The 17,599-nt window shown below is 26.5% G+C and overlaps 1 long non-coding RNA gene across 2 annotated transcripts; it reads right to left on the bottom strand.

Moving 5' to 3' along the window:
* Nucleotides 1–151: 151 nt before the first annotated feature.
* LOC120075127 lies at nucleotides 152–8,140 on the bottom strand. 2 transcript variants are annotated; one of them, XR_005481198.1, is made up of 3 exons: nucleotides 7,658–8,140; nucleotides 6,342–6,410; nucleotides 152–2,468 (listed from the first exon to the last, which is right to left on the bottom strand). It is a non-coding gene; the product is annotated as an uncharacterized LOC120075127 (long non-coding RNA). The 2 variants fall into 2 exon arrangements; XR_005481197.1 differs by lacking the exon at nucleotides 152–2,468 and having other exon boundaries at nucleotides 5,273–6,410.
* Between the last annotated feature and the right edge of the window lie 9,459 nt (nucleotides 8,141–17,599).

The raw sequence follows: 17,599 nt of genomic DNA, 5'->3' as shown, positions 1-17,599 counted from the left end.
GGAGAGATTTTTGCATTTTAAGAAGTCATTCTTGCATCTCAACTCCACTATTTCTCCTTTGAATAATGCAGTTGGCAACAAATCTGTTGCCCCTACAAAGATTGGTCTACCTAACATGAATAAGAATAACAAAATACAAAATACAAAAGAAGGAAAAAAAAAAAAAACCCAACACGTATCACTTTATTCGATGGAAAGATAATCAAGGATCGGATTATTTTCTCTATCGTCTAGAGTCCAGAATACCAATATGTTTTCTCAGACAATGAAAGTAACAAAATTAAGTAGAAACAGAGAAATAATGGAAGCATATGCATTTTATTCTAATCACACATAAAGAAGTAAGAATTTGTCGTGTGACAAAATATTGTTCTAACAATTAAACAAAATGTGCAAAGATAAATATAGTATTTAGAATGCAATCAAGTATTTTTACTTTGATATGATCATATGTTGGCCAAGACTTAGAAGTCTATCATAAACTTGGTCAAGATCCTTGTGGAAGCTCTCCATCCAAATCTCAATTCGCCAGTACGTGAATAGGCAAATGAAGTTAATGGTTGGCTTGGGTGAATACCTCAAAGCCCATAACAAATCGCCCTTTGTATTTGCCATTCTTAATCGATGAGGGTATGAAGATGTTCATTACAATATAATATCAAATTGCATGCCTCGTAGCTATGCCATCCCCATTTAACCAATTATCAAGCTGTGAATTTGATTTGTGATTCACAATCAGATAGTATCAAAATCATATTTACGAAGGCGTTTTGGACAATGAGTTAATTATTATAATCCTAGATTATTATAGTTGGGTTACGATAGTTTACATTTGGGGTGTAGATTACTTTAGTTATGTATTTGATGTGTAAACTATTTTAGTTTGAGAAGAAAATAGTAAATACCATAGCAAATAATAGAAAAAAAAATGATGAAGGTAAAATAGTAAAAACGGTAATAAATAGTAAATACGGTAACAAATTGGGGTTTTGAAATAGTGTTGACGGTAGCTAATGAGAGGTTTTGAAATAGTTTTTATCATAGCAAGAGGTGATTATTATATTTTAATGATAACTCTTGTCCCGAACGTCCCCTAAATATTTGGTGGCAAAGATCATCCCAAACCCACTCTCCAAATATTTGAAAATTATTTCTATATTGGTTTCTATAGTAATTTAATTTAGGACAGCTGAAGAGTGGTAATATTAAGAAATTCAGAACTGCACAAAATTCAAATGTTGAGTTATTTGCCAAGTTGGTGTGGCCTTGAGTTGTCTAAGCTTTTTGAATTTGATGTGGTAGTAACATCTTCCAATGTGGCAGTGGCTAATGTAGCCTTTGTTGCATCTTCTTGCTTGTTAATATACACAAAATAGTCTTCGTTTGATAACCATACTAGCCCTAATTTATAACATTTTCGGTTTTCAGTTTTTAAATTTATATTTGTTTCTTCCCAACTTTTCAATTCTAAATTTCACTTTTATTAAAGAAACACTTAAATTATTCATCAAATTCTAAACACAAAAGCAAATATTAGAAAACTACTTGTTTTAATTTTTAAATTTAGCTTTTACTCTCGAGAACATTAAATGAAAGTTTATAATCTTTTCAAACCTACTCCATAATCATCTTGGAGAATTTAATTTTGAATGGTGAGGCTTCTTAAATTTTGAAGTCATAATTATTTTTTTTTTTCCAACTGCAAAAATAATTTAAGATACATGTTAATTTATTGTGCTTAATAACATCATTTTCAATTTATAATACTCCTAAGAAATAATTAGAAGTCATTAAAATAACAAAAGAAAACAACATGGTTTTGGAACTAATTTCTCTCCAAGTGTTACACGTATAACCTTTTAGATTTTAGGTTTGACTTTAATTCAGTCTTGAGTTGTGATTTTTTTTTTTTTTTTTCAATTTAATCCTTAAATTTCAAGATTTATATTTTTAACATCGATTTTTTACTAAATAGTCACTTTAATTTTAGCATTAATGTCTATTAATTAATTTAAAATAATCATAAAATAAAAATTTTAAATTAATTTTAATATCGTTTGAAAAAATAGTGAAACTTAATTAATTATGATTCTCCTCGATTAATCAATAAATATTAACTCTAAACATTAAAATTGAGTATTTAGTAAAAATTGAAGTTAAAAGTATAAATCTTGAAACTTAATAACTAAATTATAACACTATGAAACCTAAAACTAAGTTGAAACCAAACTCGAAACTTAAGTATTAATATTGTAACATTTTGAAACCTAAGAAACAAATGAAAATTCAACCCAAAACTTTGAGACAAAAAAGTTACTTTACCTAAGAAAATCCCCAGATGCACCTTTCTTTGTGCCGCCACTCAAATGTCCAGTCACAGTTTCCTCAAAACTTTTCTTCTTCTTAAAAAAATTAATTGTATTTTCCTTTATAATTGAAGTGATGCACGACTCGGTATTGCTTTTTACCTAGTAATATAGTGGATATTTGTAATAGATAGTAAAATAAGAGAAACATATCTAAAAATATATCACATCTCTAAAATATTTGCAAACATAGAAATGTTGACTAGTCAACTTTTGAATTTTTTCTAATTTTCAATTTAACCCTCCCTTGCCTATTTTGTTGCACACATTATTCTTCCCTTTCTTTTTTTTTCTTTTCTTTATTTTCTTCAATTTTTGCTTCTTTCGATATTTTTTCTTTTTTTCTTTTCTCTTATTTTCTCGATTTTTGCTTCTACTCTTTCTTTTTTTTTTTCTTCTTCTCTTTTTTTCCTGTTCTTTTTCTTTCTTATGACTTTGCTTCTTCCCTTTCCTTTTTTTATTTTCTTTCTCTTTTATCCAGTTTTTGCTTCTTCCCTTTCTTTTTTTTAATCGTTTCGGTTTCTTTCCTTTATTTTTTTTCTTTTTTTAAAAATTTTCTTTCCCTCTTTTGGTTTTTACTGCTTCCCTTTCTTTTCTTTTCTTTTTTGTTTTCTCTTCTATCTTCGATTTTTGCTTCTTTTTTTTAAAAAAAAGATTGTGTTCTCTCTAATTTTTGCTTCTTCTCTTTCTTTCTTTCTTTTTTAATTTTCTTTCCCTTATCTAACTTTTACATTTTTTTTTCAAAAGAATTATGAGACTTAGTTTTCTATACCCTCTAAAGTATCCAATTCATATGTGACTTAATACTAACAAGTCAATCATCAAATTTGATTATTATAATGAAACATTAAATATAAATAACAAATGAAAACAGATTTGAAAGAGACTACTTTTTTTTAGTTCACAAATTTCCACCATTTTTAGAAATATTTCTTAAAATTTTGAAATAAAAAACAATAATAGTTATTAAATATGTTTATTTCTCCAAAAATAAGAAATGTGAACGATATCAAACATGCCAATAATTTTTTTTCTTTTTATAGGACTTTAAGAATATGATGTCTATCAAAAATAAATTTGAAAAAATGACATAGATGGCTCAAAATGAAGGGCACAAACTAAAATATTTGTGTTGTGTACTATAATATTTGTGTATTGATAATAACAATTTTTAGTGATATTACTGATAAAACTTAGACAAATATCAGTCATACTCATGTATTAGCAATATCGAATTTAGGTAGATAATAGTGATAAAAGTCTATAAGTGATAAAAGTCTATTAGGGATAAAAGCCTATTATTGATAACCATGATAAAACTTTCTCAATGATAGCCCCTGATAGCTTTAAGTGTTAATCTTTCAAAATCGAAAATCACTAATGAAAGTCTATAAGTGATAATCACTTATATTTTCTATCATTGATAGCTTACCCTTTGATGATTTTTTTCACAAATAATACCCACTACTTATAGAAGTCTATCATTGATAACCAACTTAGCTAATTAATTAATAAAGTTGAATCTCGAACTAAAGTATAAGTGGAATGCTAAGAAGTTATCACTAATAAAATGTTATCTGTAATAAAAGCTATCAACGATGATATGTTATTTGATGGTAAAAAAGAATGACAAAAGTTCTCTCTAATAACATATTATCAATGATAGAAGCTATCATCTATAACTAAAATATAAGTGATATAAATGATATGATGATAGAATTTAGGTGATATCCCTGTATTGATAATATCAAAGAAAATCAACTCCATTTGATGATCATTGATAGCCACTGATAAAAGTTATTGGTGATAACCATTGATTAAAACTATTAATGATAGTCATAGCTATCAGTGATATGACTTAGGTATAAATCAATAAAATAAACAATATTAATGATATTGGTAATATGACTTAAGTAAATATCAGAGAGATTGTCACTTATAAACCTCTTATTGATTGACTTCTATCTATTATAGCTTTAAATGTTAATCTTTTAAAGATGATAGTTTCCTTCCAAAACTTGATAACTACTTATTAAGTCTATCATTGATATCCACTGATAGCTTTAGGTATTTAATATTTCAAGTTTGATTATAATTGATCAAAGTGTATCAATGATAGTCATTGAAAACTGATAGCAAATTGAAAAGTGATATTTCAAGTGTTATTATTTAAAGGCTGTATTAATATTTCTCAAATTGAAAGTATTATTTAAAGACTGTATTAATATTTCTCAAATTGAAAGTAATCACTCATAACAACTATCAGTAGCTATCACTAATAACTACTATCAATTATCATCAATGATAGTCGCTACCAGTGATAATTTTCAATTTGAAAAAACAAGAAGAAGAAGCACCAAATGTTGTGCTACGTGCGGATAGCTATTATTAATTGTTGCTATCAGTGATATATGGCACTAATTTTTGGTCATATCTCTAATATGTGTATCCTTGTTCTATATCTTTTATTATTTTGGGATGATTATTGTTATTTATACAACCAACCCTAATATAATAGGATGGACATGAATTTTACTAAAGACGTACATGAGTTTGGTTAGATTGAGTTGAGAGATTTTTTTGAACCAACTCAAAAATCCTGGTTAGTCGAGCTAACTACTCAAAAAAGTCAAACAGAGTCTCCAACCCACTATTGGGTTCTTGTCTTATTAATTTAAAATACTTAAATTTATCTAGAACACATACTAATCATTAAAATCTCATGAAATTTAAATATTAAATACCAAATATCCATGATATCTATTACAAACTTTAATCAAATACAAACATTAATCAAATACAAACATCATAATAATCTTAGAAGAAAAATATTAAAAAACTTCAACCTCAAATTTAAAACTTATATGAGCATAAATCTATGCCTCCCTACAACTCATGAATTAAGAATTCTCGCAACAACAAGGTCTACTCGACATGAATTAGGAGTTAATGAAACCTTTTATAGGAATCCTTTCACTAGATCCCAAGACATCAACTTCAAACATTTATTAGCAAGCTGTTTTGGCAACTCCTAATTCCTAAACACTTGTTTTCTTCATTTATATTTGTTGACAAATAAGAGTTGGGTACTTTCTTATCATATAAATACATATATATCTTCTTTCATATATTTCATGTTTCTAACGTTTAAAAAATTTAATGTTTAATATTTATAACTCTAAAATTGCTTGTACAACATAAAAGTTATTAAAAAAAAACACACAAACGTTCATCTAAAAGAATTAAGGAATGAAAACCAAAATTATTACCAAACATAGTTTTACTCCATCTGTTGATTAAAAATGACCATTATCTATCAAACCACATTTTTGTTTCACATTCAAGACATAACTAAAAGTAAAAATAATAATAATAAATAAATAAAAGCCAAAATTGAAAACTCAACAAGACCAAAAGTGTTAAAAATTCAAGTCTGACTACAAAACATTTTAGAACTTCTTGTTTCTTTCCTATATTGTTTTTTTTTTAACCTTAAAAAACTTGTTTTGTTTCAAGGAGTGTTCTTCCTCTTTTCAAAACCCACCAAAAAAAAAAAAACTTTACAATTATTACTTCTTTTTGTTTTGTTTTTTTTTTTTTTTTGAAAGAAACAATTATTGCTGTTATAAGTTACTCCCATAATAATTTTGCCATAAAAAATTTGAAATTAAAAGGCTTTTCATTACCGCGCCAAAATCCCAATTTATTTATTTATTTAAAAAAAAAAAAAAAAAAACTCTTACTAGCTGGCCCATCGCTTTGGCCTTTGGGGACAAGAATTTGCACGCCCTCTCACTATTATTTTCGATTTTGTTTCTCTTTTTTTAAAAATGAAATATGGAATCAACAGATCCTCACAAGTAATAACCTTTTATCACAAAATAAATATATATATATATGAAGAATAAATCCACAAGAAATTTAAAAAGAAAAAAAAAAAAGAAAAAGAAAGAAAGAAAATTAAAATTCACTCACCCATTTTGAAATTCATAATTCTTCATATTCTCCCCCTGCTAGCTATCAATTTTCCAGATGGTTTAGAATCTGTGACATAGAATCAAAACATCAAGAGATTCAGAATTCAGAATCCAATCCTAATTTAACATGGGGTGGGTTTCACATTTGTTTAAGAAATGATAAATGGGTCATTGCAAATATAATAATTAGACTCAAAATATTTGTAAACATAGCATAGTACAAAAGAATTTGTAAATATAACAAAATTTAAATTTTACTTTCAAAATATTTGAGTGATAAACCTTATTGCTAGTAGAGAGATCTAGATTTTGCTAATTTATAATTCTATAAAAAAAATTACTATAAACTTAATTATAATCCCCAAAATACTACACAATGCCATTTTTTATCCAATAGTAAAATTAATGTCAACCAACCTGAACCTAATTTAACAAAATGAAAAAGTAGTAATAATAAATAAAAGGAACAGTAGCAAGGGCTAGCTGCAGGGCCGCCGCCGCCGTACATGATCGCCGGCAAAAACAAAAACTGGCCACTTTCATCCAATAGGTTAGAATCTTGCTGATGAGATATTACTAAGATTACGTTACAACAGGCCAGCAGTATTCTTTTATTTATTTTTTTATTTTTTAGGCCATGAAGAAGATAAAATCGTCTTTTAAGAGAAATACTTAATGGGTTTTGTCAGGCTTTAATCATGAGCCCACGTACGTAAATCAATGACTGCGGCTGTATAAATCAATCAATAAATAAATAAATCTCATATATATATATAGGGACAACAAAATAAAAAGAAAAATTAGTGTAAAAATAAATAAATAACTTGACCCTTAAAATGAAGATTCATCGAGTAAAACCTCGAAACAAGTCAATAACAAAAAAGAAAGTGCATGTTATGAAAAACCTTATGTCTAGTTTGTCTACTTAGAAAACCCTAGATTCATGGTGTTTTTTTTTTTTTTTTTTTTTTTTTTTTGAGAATCTAGATTCATGGGTTTGAGATATTCAAAAAGAAGATCTATAAAACCCATGATTTGATGAGACCTCAAAAAACCCAGAAGAAATTCAAGTAAAAAAAAAAAAAGGATGATTTTGGTAAAATTGAGACTGATGAAGCTAAGAAATCAAAGAGGAACAATATATATGATGCATAAAACATAATGTCAGAGATTTTGAAACCCATTTGATTTACAAGTTTATTTGTTTTATCTTTACCTACTTTCTAGTTTCACACCACTATTTTCAAAAGCCCAAATAAAAAATTTCAGAAACTAAAATTTTATTAGGAAAAAAAAGGAAATTGAAATGAATACCTGAGGAGGGAGATGAAATAATAATGAAAGGTTAAAAATGTAAGGATATCAAGAAGGGTGTTACAAAGAGGATCCAAACAGAGCTCAATTGGCAGTATGCCCACCTCCAAAAACCAAAGCCCTCTTAAATTATGGGTGTGTTTCTATAGAGAAGGAGGTGGACAGAATGCCAATAAATTCTGTTGGAAACCCTTTGAGAAACCCCCCATGAAAACACGCTTTGAGACTTCAAGAAAGAGCATCATCATCATCGTCTTCTTCTTCTTACTTGTTCTTCTTCCTTCTTGAAAGGGCAAAAGAGAGAGCCATAGAAGAGAAGAGTGAGTGATTAGATGGAAAGAAGAAGAAGGCAGATGGGAGTGAATTTAAGAGCAAATAATAATGGAGAGAAGAGAGAAGAGAGAAGAGTTTGGTTATATTTAGAAGCAGTTGAGAGAGAGAGAGAGAGAGAGAGGAAAGGAAAGGATGATGAATGATGGTTATTCTTTCCTCGTTCTTGATGAACAAACCAACCAAGTAACGCTTTTCTTTTCTTTTTTTTTCTTTTCTTTTTTTCGCTTTTTTACGGTGCAGTTGTCCCACGTCGAAAAGTTAAAAAAAGTCAGATATCATAAAAGGATTCTCTGTCTTTGATTTTAACTTATCCTAATTAGAGATACTTTAAACTTTAGTGTATGTTTAACTCTAGTTAAATTCCCTTTATATATTCTCTAGGTTGAGAGTGGAAAGAAATATGAATAGTATAAAGATTTTGAGAGAGTGTTCTTTTAATTGTGATCAGAGAGAGACTTATTTTACATGATGGTTGTGGTTTTTCTCTGAGTTTTGAGTTTTCCACTCTGTTTTCAGTTTTATTGTTTTCTTTTAATTTTTATGTTATTTTTCTACTTATTCATGTGGTATAACTGGAAGATTTTTCTCAACAAAATTGAGTTATGAAGTCTGAAATGAATATGATGGAGTTAGTAAGTATGTATTTCGAGTGGAGAATTGTAAGATATAAATGTGCAAAATAGATAAATAGGGAAATATGAATTCACTTCATAAATGTATGCAAACTTCAATAGTCATTTGACGTCTACTTATGAAATTGGTGGACTAAACACCCCTTAGGAACATCACCTTAGTATCTATCTTTACATATTTCATCAATTTGTTCAATTATAATTTGTCATATAACAATGTTTATATATTTTTAAAAAATATACCAATTCTTTTCACCTTAAAATTGGTACATTTTCAAGCAAACTTAAACAAAACAAAACAAAATCTCTACCATATTATACTCCATTTCTTTACACTAAAATAGTTAAGAATGCAACCAAAATTTCATATTGACTAGATTGAAAGATCGTGTGTATATAAGTAAGAACAACTATTTTCACTATTACAATGTGTTTTTATGAAACTGAAAATAAAGTTTCATGTTAAAAGTGTAAAATATCATACCATTGTCACAAAAATATATGGAGATTCCTTGTCTATAACATAAATTTGTTTTCATGATTTTTTTTTATGCTAGTAAACTCCACTCTACTTTTTAAAACGCATGAAGTGACAAGCATTAAATATAGATAATAGAGAAAATTTTCCATAATACCACAAACACTCATAATTATCGAGCTCCATTCGATAATATTTTTGAAAATTATATTTCTTTTTTCATTATTTTTTTACCATAATTTTCATTTTTTTTTTAAATAAACACTTAAATTCTTAGTTAAATTTTAAAAATGAAAATATTAAAAAAAAAAAAAAGATTGTTTTAGAGTTTTCAAGACTTAGCTTTATTTTTTAAAAAGTAAATAAAAAAAAACAAATAGATGAGTAGATGAAAATAATATTTACAAATTTATTTTTTTTAAAATAATAATAATAAGCGTTTGGTTTGGTGTTACTGAGGAGAAGAAGATCTACAAATATCGAGAAAGATGGGTTTGAGGTGATTGAGATTAGAAAGAAGGAAGATGTGTGGCCAAAGGAAAATTAAAACGTATGCGTTTAGAGTTGTGTTTTTTGTATGTATGTGTTTCCTTAGCTTGCGTATCAGTTATGTTATGCTATGTTTTGTCATTGGGGCACGAGGACACATAAATTAGGCATGGTGGGGGTCTTTTAGAAATATAATAATAATAATCACATATTCGATGCCATGTTTACTTTATAATAACTTAATAAATCAATGATAATTTGAAAAGTGAATCTCATTTGATTATCCGTTTGGTGTTGTTTACTTGTGTTTTGTACTTATACTGACATTTGGGGCTCACTTCCAAATCAAACTACAATTCGATCGAGAAGCGGAGAGTGATCAATTCGAATGCGTTTGAAAATTACGTTACCATTATCGTTACAGTTATCATTATTGTACTGTTATAGCATGAGAATCACGAAATCCGTCATATTTATTCTTACCGTTATTGTTTGATCCTAATTGATAATGGTAGCAGTAAATGTGACTGATTCATAATTTTAAGTAAATATGATAAAAAAACAATCTAATTACGTTTGCGATTATGACTCATTATGATTGATCTAGCAATGAAATCTCATTACGACTACACCAATTTTTATGATGAATTGGTAAATGTGGTCTAAAGATTGAACTATCAACTACTAAAGGGAGTGTTTGGGACAAGTTAAAGAGTAAAGTCGTGACGTCTGGAAAGTTGTTTAATCTTGAAGACATTAAGTCATAAAGTTACAGATTCTTTGGACTAAACAAAATGGTAGATGCCACAACCCTAATTTTTTAAGCCAAACATCCTTAAGAAGGTAATTGATATTTTATTTATTGAATTAGGTTTGAATTTACAATTAATTTAAAGGTGTCGAAGTTATATGTCATCACCCTTTTATTCGTTTGAATGGTAATTTAAATGGTCAAATCTATCTTCCAATGATTATAAGGATACAAGATTTTGAATTTGCAGCTATTATTATTTATTATAAGACAACTAAGTTTTGTTGCGGTGGCCACACCACATTAAATTATTTTCTTGAGAAGAGTTATGATTTTGCATTTTTGTTTTCAATAAATTGTCATTTAAGATTTTTTGAGAATAAAAATGATAATTGTGGCAAAATTGATTGCCATAATTGCGCAGAACTATCAAACAAAAATATATTTTAGTAAATATGACATCTTTATTTTTAATTTATTTTTATTAGCATACATCAACTTATATATCATTTTATTAATAGAAGTTATTGCTAATACACTAATGAACGAGGACGAATTAGTAACAAGCATTGACAGATGCGAAGAATGTAGATATATGATGAAAATCCTTTCTACTTTGTGTTTGTTTGTTGAATATTTAATTTATTTTAATCAAACCTTAAACTTTAATTTTGTATCCAATAAATACATCAATTTTAAAAAGTTAAATTTTGCATATCAACGAGTACATGATCTAAACTTATAATTTAATCTCATTTAAATTTGTATCACTCGATATTGAGTTTTGGATATACTTCAGTATGTATGGTTTGTTTTCTTTGGTTTAAATCCTATTTTAGTCTCTGAACTTTCAATTTTCTCTAAACTTTTAGAAACATTCATTTTAGTCCCTAAACTTTCAAGTGATGCTTATTTCGGTCTTTGTTATTAAAAATATATTAACTCTTCAAGAGAAATGTGAAGGAGCTTTGTATTTTTGATGAGTAGGCTCTAGGTGTATTGAGTAAGATGAAGGTGAAATAAAATGTCAATAAATAATACACATCAAAATTTTGAACTAAAAATGTATTTTAAATTCTCCAGCTTTGCCACCTCATTCAAAATGAAACGCTAGATTTTTTAGCGTATCTAACTTTGGTAGCCTAGTCATAAAAATATTACAAATCACCTTGCCATTTTGTTAAAATTTAACAAAATCTTAATATGTTAAAACCAAAACAAACACTTTTTAAAAGTTCAAGGATCAAAACAATCGTTTTTAAAAGTTTAGAGACCCAGATAAAATAATATTCAACTAAAACAAATATTTTTTAAAATTTAGAGATTAAAATAGAACATTAGTCAAAGTTCAAGGATCAAAATCAGATTTATACCTTTATTTTTTTCCTTTTTGAAACTTGTCAAAGGAGAAACTAAAGCTAAAAATTAAAATTAAATCTTGGTAAAAAAAGGATTTTTGGTTTTTTTTTGTTTGCAACTTTAATATTAGAAAATAGAATTATGAGAATAAGAAATGAAAGGCAAAAGATGGGGCACTTATGTCAACAAATGGGAATTGGCAAAGAGCACACAAATATTGTTGTTGTTTGTTGTTTGGCATGCGCTTTTATTTGTCAACCATTTCCCCAGCAATCCCATTGAGGTTTCCACTATACTAAACTCACCCTCAATTTTCATCTCAATTTTTTTTTCCTTTGGTAAATTATTTCAAAGGGTAAATTTATTGAAAATATTTATAAAATATAGTAAGATTTTAAAACTATCAATAATAGATGCTACTTCTATCCGTGTCTAGTAATATAGCACCTATCATCGATAGTTATAAAATTTTACTATATTTTGTAAATATTTTATTTTATTTTTCTATATTTAAAAATTTCCCTTTTTCTTTCCTATTATTCCTATGCCTTCTCAAATAAATACTTTATTTTTCTTAATTTTCAAACTATATATTATTATTATTGTAAATTAAATCTTTTGTTTATATTCACCTTATCAACTATTTTATCATTACTTATAAAAAGGTGTTGGCAAAATTACCCTTTTAGTCCTCAATTTTTAAAGAATATGTGTGTTTGATTCATAAATTTTTAAAATGTAACTTTTTAGTCTCATACTTATAAGATTAGATATATTTTGTCCTTGAATTTTCAAAATGTATATTTTTAGTTCCTAAACTTTTAAGATAGATTTAAAAAGTATATTACATTTTAAACTAGAAGAATAATTTCTAAAAATCACATCCTTTCGACTCTCTAAAAACTAATTTTTTTTCTAATTTTAAATATCATATACTTATTTTTTTTAAAATCAAATAAAAAAATATTTTAAGAACCTTTTAAACATATTTTTATAAAATGGAGAACTAAAAAGGTATATTTTGAAAATTTAGGGATCAAATTGACCTATTTTTATAAATTTGGGGATTGAGATATATCTTTTAAAAACTCATGGACTAAATGTACATATTCTTCCAAATTTGAAGACTAAAAAGATAATTTTTTTTAAAAAAAAATTTATACATATATATGTTACGGTGATTTTTTAATTTTTATTGATAGAAAAGTTTCTTTTGGAAAAAAAAAGAGTACAACTTTGTAAAGTAGAAGCATTTACTTTTATAAAAAGGAATATAGAAGGTAATCGTGTGCATGACAAGTACAGGAGTAGCTTTTGTATTACTATGGCACTACCAATTCTTTTGTTTGGACATTTCTCTTTCACATCAATTTTAGGATGAATTTATTTTTTTTTCTTTTCGTTATCATCATCATTATTATTAATTTATCCCTTTTTTTTTAATAAATGAAATGTGTGTCAAATAAAAATGAAATTAAAGGAAGGGAAAATTTTGACTTCTAATTATTTAATTAAAGTAAATTGACAATATCTCTCACCACTTATGCCTTTTTTTTAACCCACTTTTCATTACCAACTAATACTCACAAACATTAAGGTCATCTTCTTTGACTTTAAATATATTTGACAAAACATAAAAGTAAAAAAAAAAAAAACGAAAATTTTAATTCTACCATCCCGTAATTTATAACCAGATCTCTGATAGTAACGAAGAGTTAACATGATTATATGAAAAATGGTACATTAACATATTAAAATGAGCAATACTTAAGTACATCCTAAAGATGCATTCATATTTACACATCTCAATTGTATCATATAAAAAAAATCAATTATTTTTTTTACTCAAATATAGAAGAACTTTACCTAAATTCTCTCTTACCAACTTAGTGATCACAAATATCAATGTTATTTGATGTCCTCATTGATGTATTGACCAAAGAATTTCAAAGTTATTATAGGGGTGATAAAGAGAGAAGAATATATAAAGAAAAGGAAAATTATATTTGACACATTTGATGTAAGTAGGTGTATATATTTTACCAATGGTCAATACAAAGAGGTTTAGTGGGCTACACTGACTTTTGGAGCTAAGGCAGACACACACCCCCTCTTTCATGGGTCCAACTGTGTTTTTCACCATTATGTATGGAATCCTAGGAAATCCCCTATGCACTTTTTTTTTTTTTTTTTTTTTTTTTTTTTTTTTTTTGAAAAAAACAATTGAGTTTAAGTGCATCATAGGTGAGATTATAATATCAATGTTGATATCGAGATTGAAATTACAAAATTTCAGATATATCGATAAAATAGAGATATATTTGAGTGCAATTATGCATCTTCTTTAATTACAAAAGAAAAAAGTTTAAAATCATATTTAAAAAACACACACTGTTTGTCACGTGACAACTTGTAATTGAGCACTTAGGTGGACTACACAAAAATATATGTAACATTGGAAGCACAGAGATAGATGCAACAAATTAATTTTGGATAACATATTGATACCGAGTTATTTTTTACTTCTAAACCATGTTATAGGTCTTATAATTAATTAGTATTCATAAATGATGATTTGTTATGTTTTATATGTGTATTTATAAAAAGTATTGATTAACCTTTAATATTGATGTCGAACCCTCTAATTTATAGATACATCCACGTATCGACGAAGATTTCAATCCTTGATCTTTGAGCTACATCTATCTCTATGTCATCCACTCAATTGTGTAACTATAGTTTACCATGTGTCGAACTCTTTTTTCTTCTCTTTTGAAATTTTTTTATTGTGTGATTGGAGTGAACTACACAGAGATAGATGTCATTCAAAGATGCACCGAGTATTATTAAAAATAATAATAATAATAATAATAAAGGTCACATTTAATTACCCCTTTGACAAGTTGTGAAAACTCCCAAATTAACAGTAACAAATGACATTAATGAAAAGGTTAAAAACCCTAATGATATTAAATGAGTGGGTTTAATTAAAGAAGAGCCTTTTATTTACAATGAATGAATGGTGTGGTGTTATTGTTTGTGGCAGAAAGAAAGAGTGAGTATAAATTTGAAAATGGTTAATTATTTGCCCTTTTGTCTATCGATGGGTCGCACTCATCACTCCCACAAAACCCCACGCTTCTTAATAACACTCTCTTTTTCCTTCAACTCTCTCTCACACTATAAATTGCCTCTAATAAAAACAATTAATTCCCATTATTTTTTTTAAAAAACAAAGAGCAAAACATTTCACCCTTTTTGCATAGATTTTTGTGGTTTTGAAAGCAACCCCTTTTCATTATCTAACACAATCTTTCTTAGCTCTATAATGGTGTCTACATACTTCCATATGTATGTTCCCAACGAGTATTCGGTCTAAAAATAAAAAAAACGAAATCTAATATCAGAATAATAGTAAATCCAAAGATATATCATTTTGAAAGACGTATTGAAGGATCCCACATTGAAAAAATTAAAAGATCTCACGATATTTGTAAGATATACGAGTTACTCCTCTCATTGTGAATTAGTTTCAAGATGGAACCCATATTAAAAAAATATTTGATATCATATTGTTATTTATTACCAATTAATATTTTATTATTATTACTACTACTATTATTCTAAAAAAAGACATTCAAAATCGAATTTTTAATGTGCTATTTTCAAATATAGCAAAATGAATCAAAATATTTACAAATATAGCAAAGTTTCAGAATCTATCAATCTGACAGACACCGATAGAAGTCTATCAGTGTTTATTAATATATATTGAAATTTTGTTATATTTATAAATATTTTCAGTAGTTTTATCATTTGAAATAATTTTCCATTTTTTATTTTAACGTTTGCTTGCATCTTTTTATTTGATTAGGGTTCTTTTAATGAATTAATAACAATCTATTTGTTTTTTTTTTTTTTTTTTTATATCTATTCAATTTCTAAAACTACAAGAGATCATTGGATAATTAATTTTTTGTTATCATATTTTTCATATTTTAGTGTTTTTAGCGGGTCAAAAGAATGAGAAGAAAAAGAGAAAATATAACTTTTTTTTTTTAAAAAAAAAAAAATAAATATCATGAAATATTTATTTAAAAAAAAAACTAAAAGCAAATATATTGTCAAATGGGCCTTAATTCAGTGGTCCTAATTATTTTAAATGCTGATGTTAAATATAGTATGTCCTAATAATGAAAATTACTTCCCATATTGATGTAGTATGTACTGGACATTTTATTGAGTTTTTGTTCTTTTTTTGTTTTTTAAATGCAACTCGAAAAAGAAAAATCTAACCTTCAATTTTTAGAAAAATAATAATCAAGTTAATTATCATTGAACTAAATTCACTTTGAAATTGATTTTTTTAATACCATAATATAATATAAAATACATTTCATATTTTTTGCTCTCACCACTATTTAGCCATATTAATACTAAATATATTTATTTTGTAAAGTGAATCTCATATATATTTATAATAACAGTACAAAAGTCTTGTACGCTTATGGGACATTTCTTACTTATCACCTAAGTTATTGGTGTGTATCGATTTCAATTTTATGAAAATTAGATGAAATATGGATAGGATGTTGAGGTAAATGAATAATTTGAAAATATTATAAAAACAAGAAAGGTGAAAAAAATATATATATTTAATTTAATAAATAGTCATATAGTATTTGTAAATAAGTTAAAATATTTACTATCTATATTTTATTCAAATTACTGGCGTTTTTGTTGCTTTAGTACATAGCCATTCCAACCCTATCTCAATGGGTATAAAGGCACATCAATTATTTCTAAAAGGTCGATAATTTGATATCTATTATTCGCCCACATCATAATTATTGAACGAGAAAAAAATGGACACAAATCTAATGTTGTTAAATCGATGTAAGTGGTAGAAATCCATTCATCGCTTAAATATAAATAAGGACATCAAATACTAATTATCATCTCAAAAGTTATAAATAGAGTTAAAAAAATAAATAAATAAATTCAGGAGATTGGAGAATGAGTATTAATTAAGATTTAAAATATCAATATTGATAAAATTGTCGATGTTTTTAAATTTTATCAAAATGTCGATATCGATGTTGAAAATTGAGTTTATAGACACTAATTCTACTCCAAATTTATTTCCTTGTTATCTACTTTTCGCTAGTGGTTTAAAAAACCAAGCCAAATTTTGAAAACTAAAAAAACTAGCTTTCAAAAAGTTGTTTTTGTTTTTGGAATTTGGTAAAAAATGTAACTATTGTAGTTAAGAAAAATACAAATTATTGTAAGAAACGTGATGAAATAGACTTAATTTTTTTAAAAAAAAACCAAATGGTTACCAAATGAGGCTTAAAAATTTGGAAACCATGGATATGTCTATAATTTATATTGATACCTACTGTTTTATTTATTTGGGCAAGTTGCAAAAACTACTCCTGAAGTATATTGGTAGTTGTAATTACACCCTCAAACTTTCAATTGTAAAAATGGATCCATATACTTTTATAAGTGTTAAAATTGGACTATCAAGCTTATAATAATTGTAGAAAATAGACTAAAACATGATAAAAATCGAACTCCTAAACTTATACAAATGTTATAATTTAAATAATTATGTAAGTTTGAAGACCTAATTTGACCTAATTTTAATTGTTATATAATTTTGAAGGTTCAATTTTTAAATTTGAATGTTTGAGGATATAATTGCAACTACCATCATAGGTGATTTTTACAATTTTACCCTATTTGTTTTTATGTTGTGTGGATTTTCTTACCACATAATGAAAATGCTGATTCACTCTAAATATCAATGTCGAAATTATGGACATGTACATAGAAATATTGATGAAAAATGTTGACACATAGACAAATATTTAATATCTTAGTATTAATGGTGG

This window comes from Benincasa hispida, chromosome 4 (genome assembly GCF_009727055.1).
Source record: "Benincasa hispida cultivar B227 chromosome 4, ASM972705v1, whole genome shotgun sequence".
Taxonomy (NCBI): domain Eukaryota; kingdom Viridiplantae; phylum Streptophyta; class Magnoliopsida; order Cucurbitales; family Cucurbitaceae; genus Benincasa; species Benincasa hispida.
This window is presented reverse-complemented; position numbering and strand designations above follow the sequence as displayed.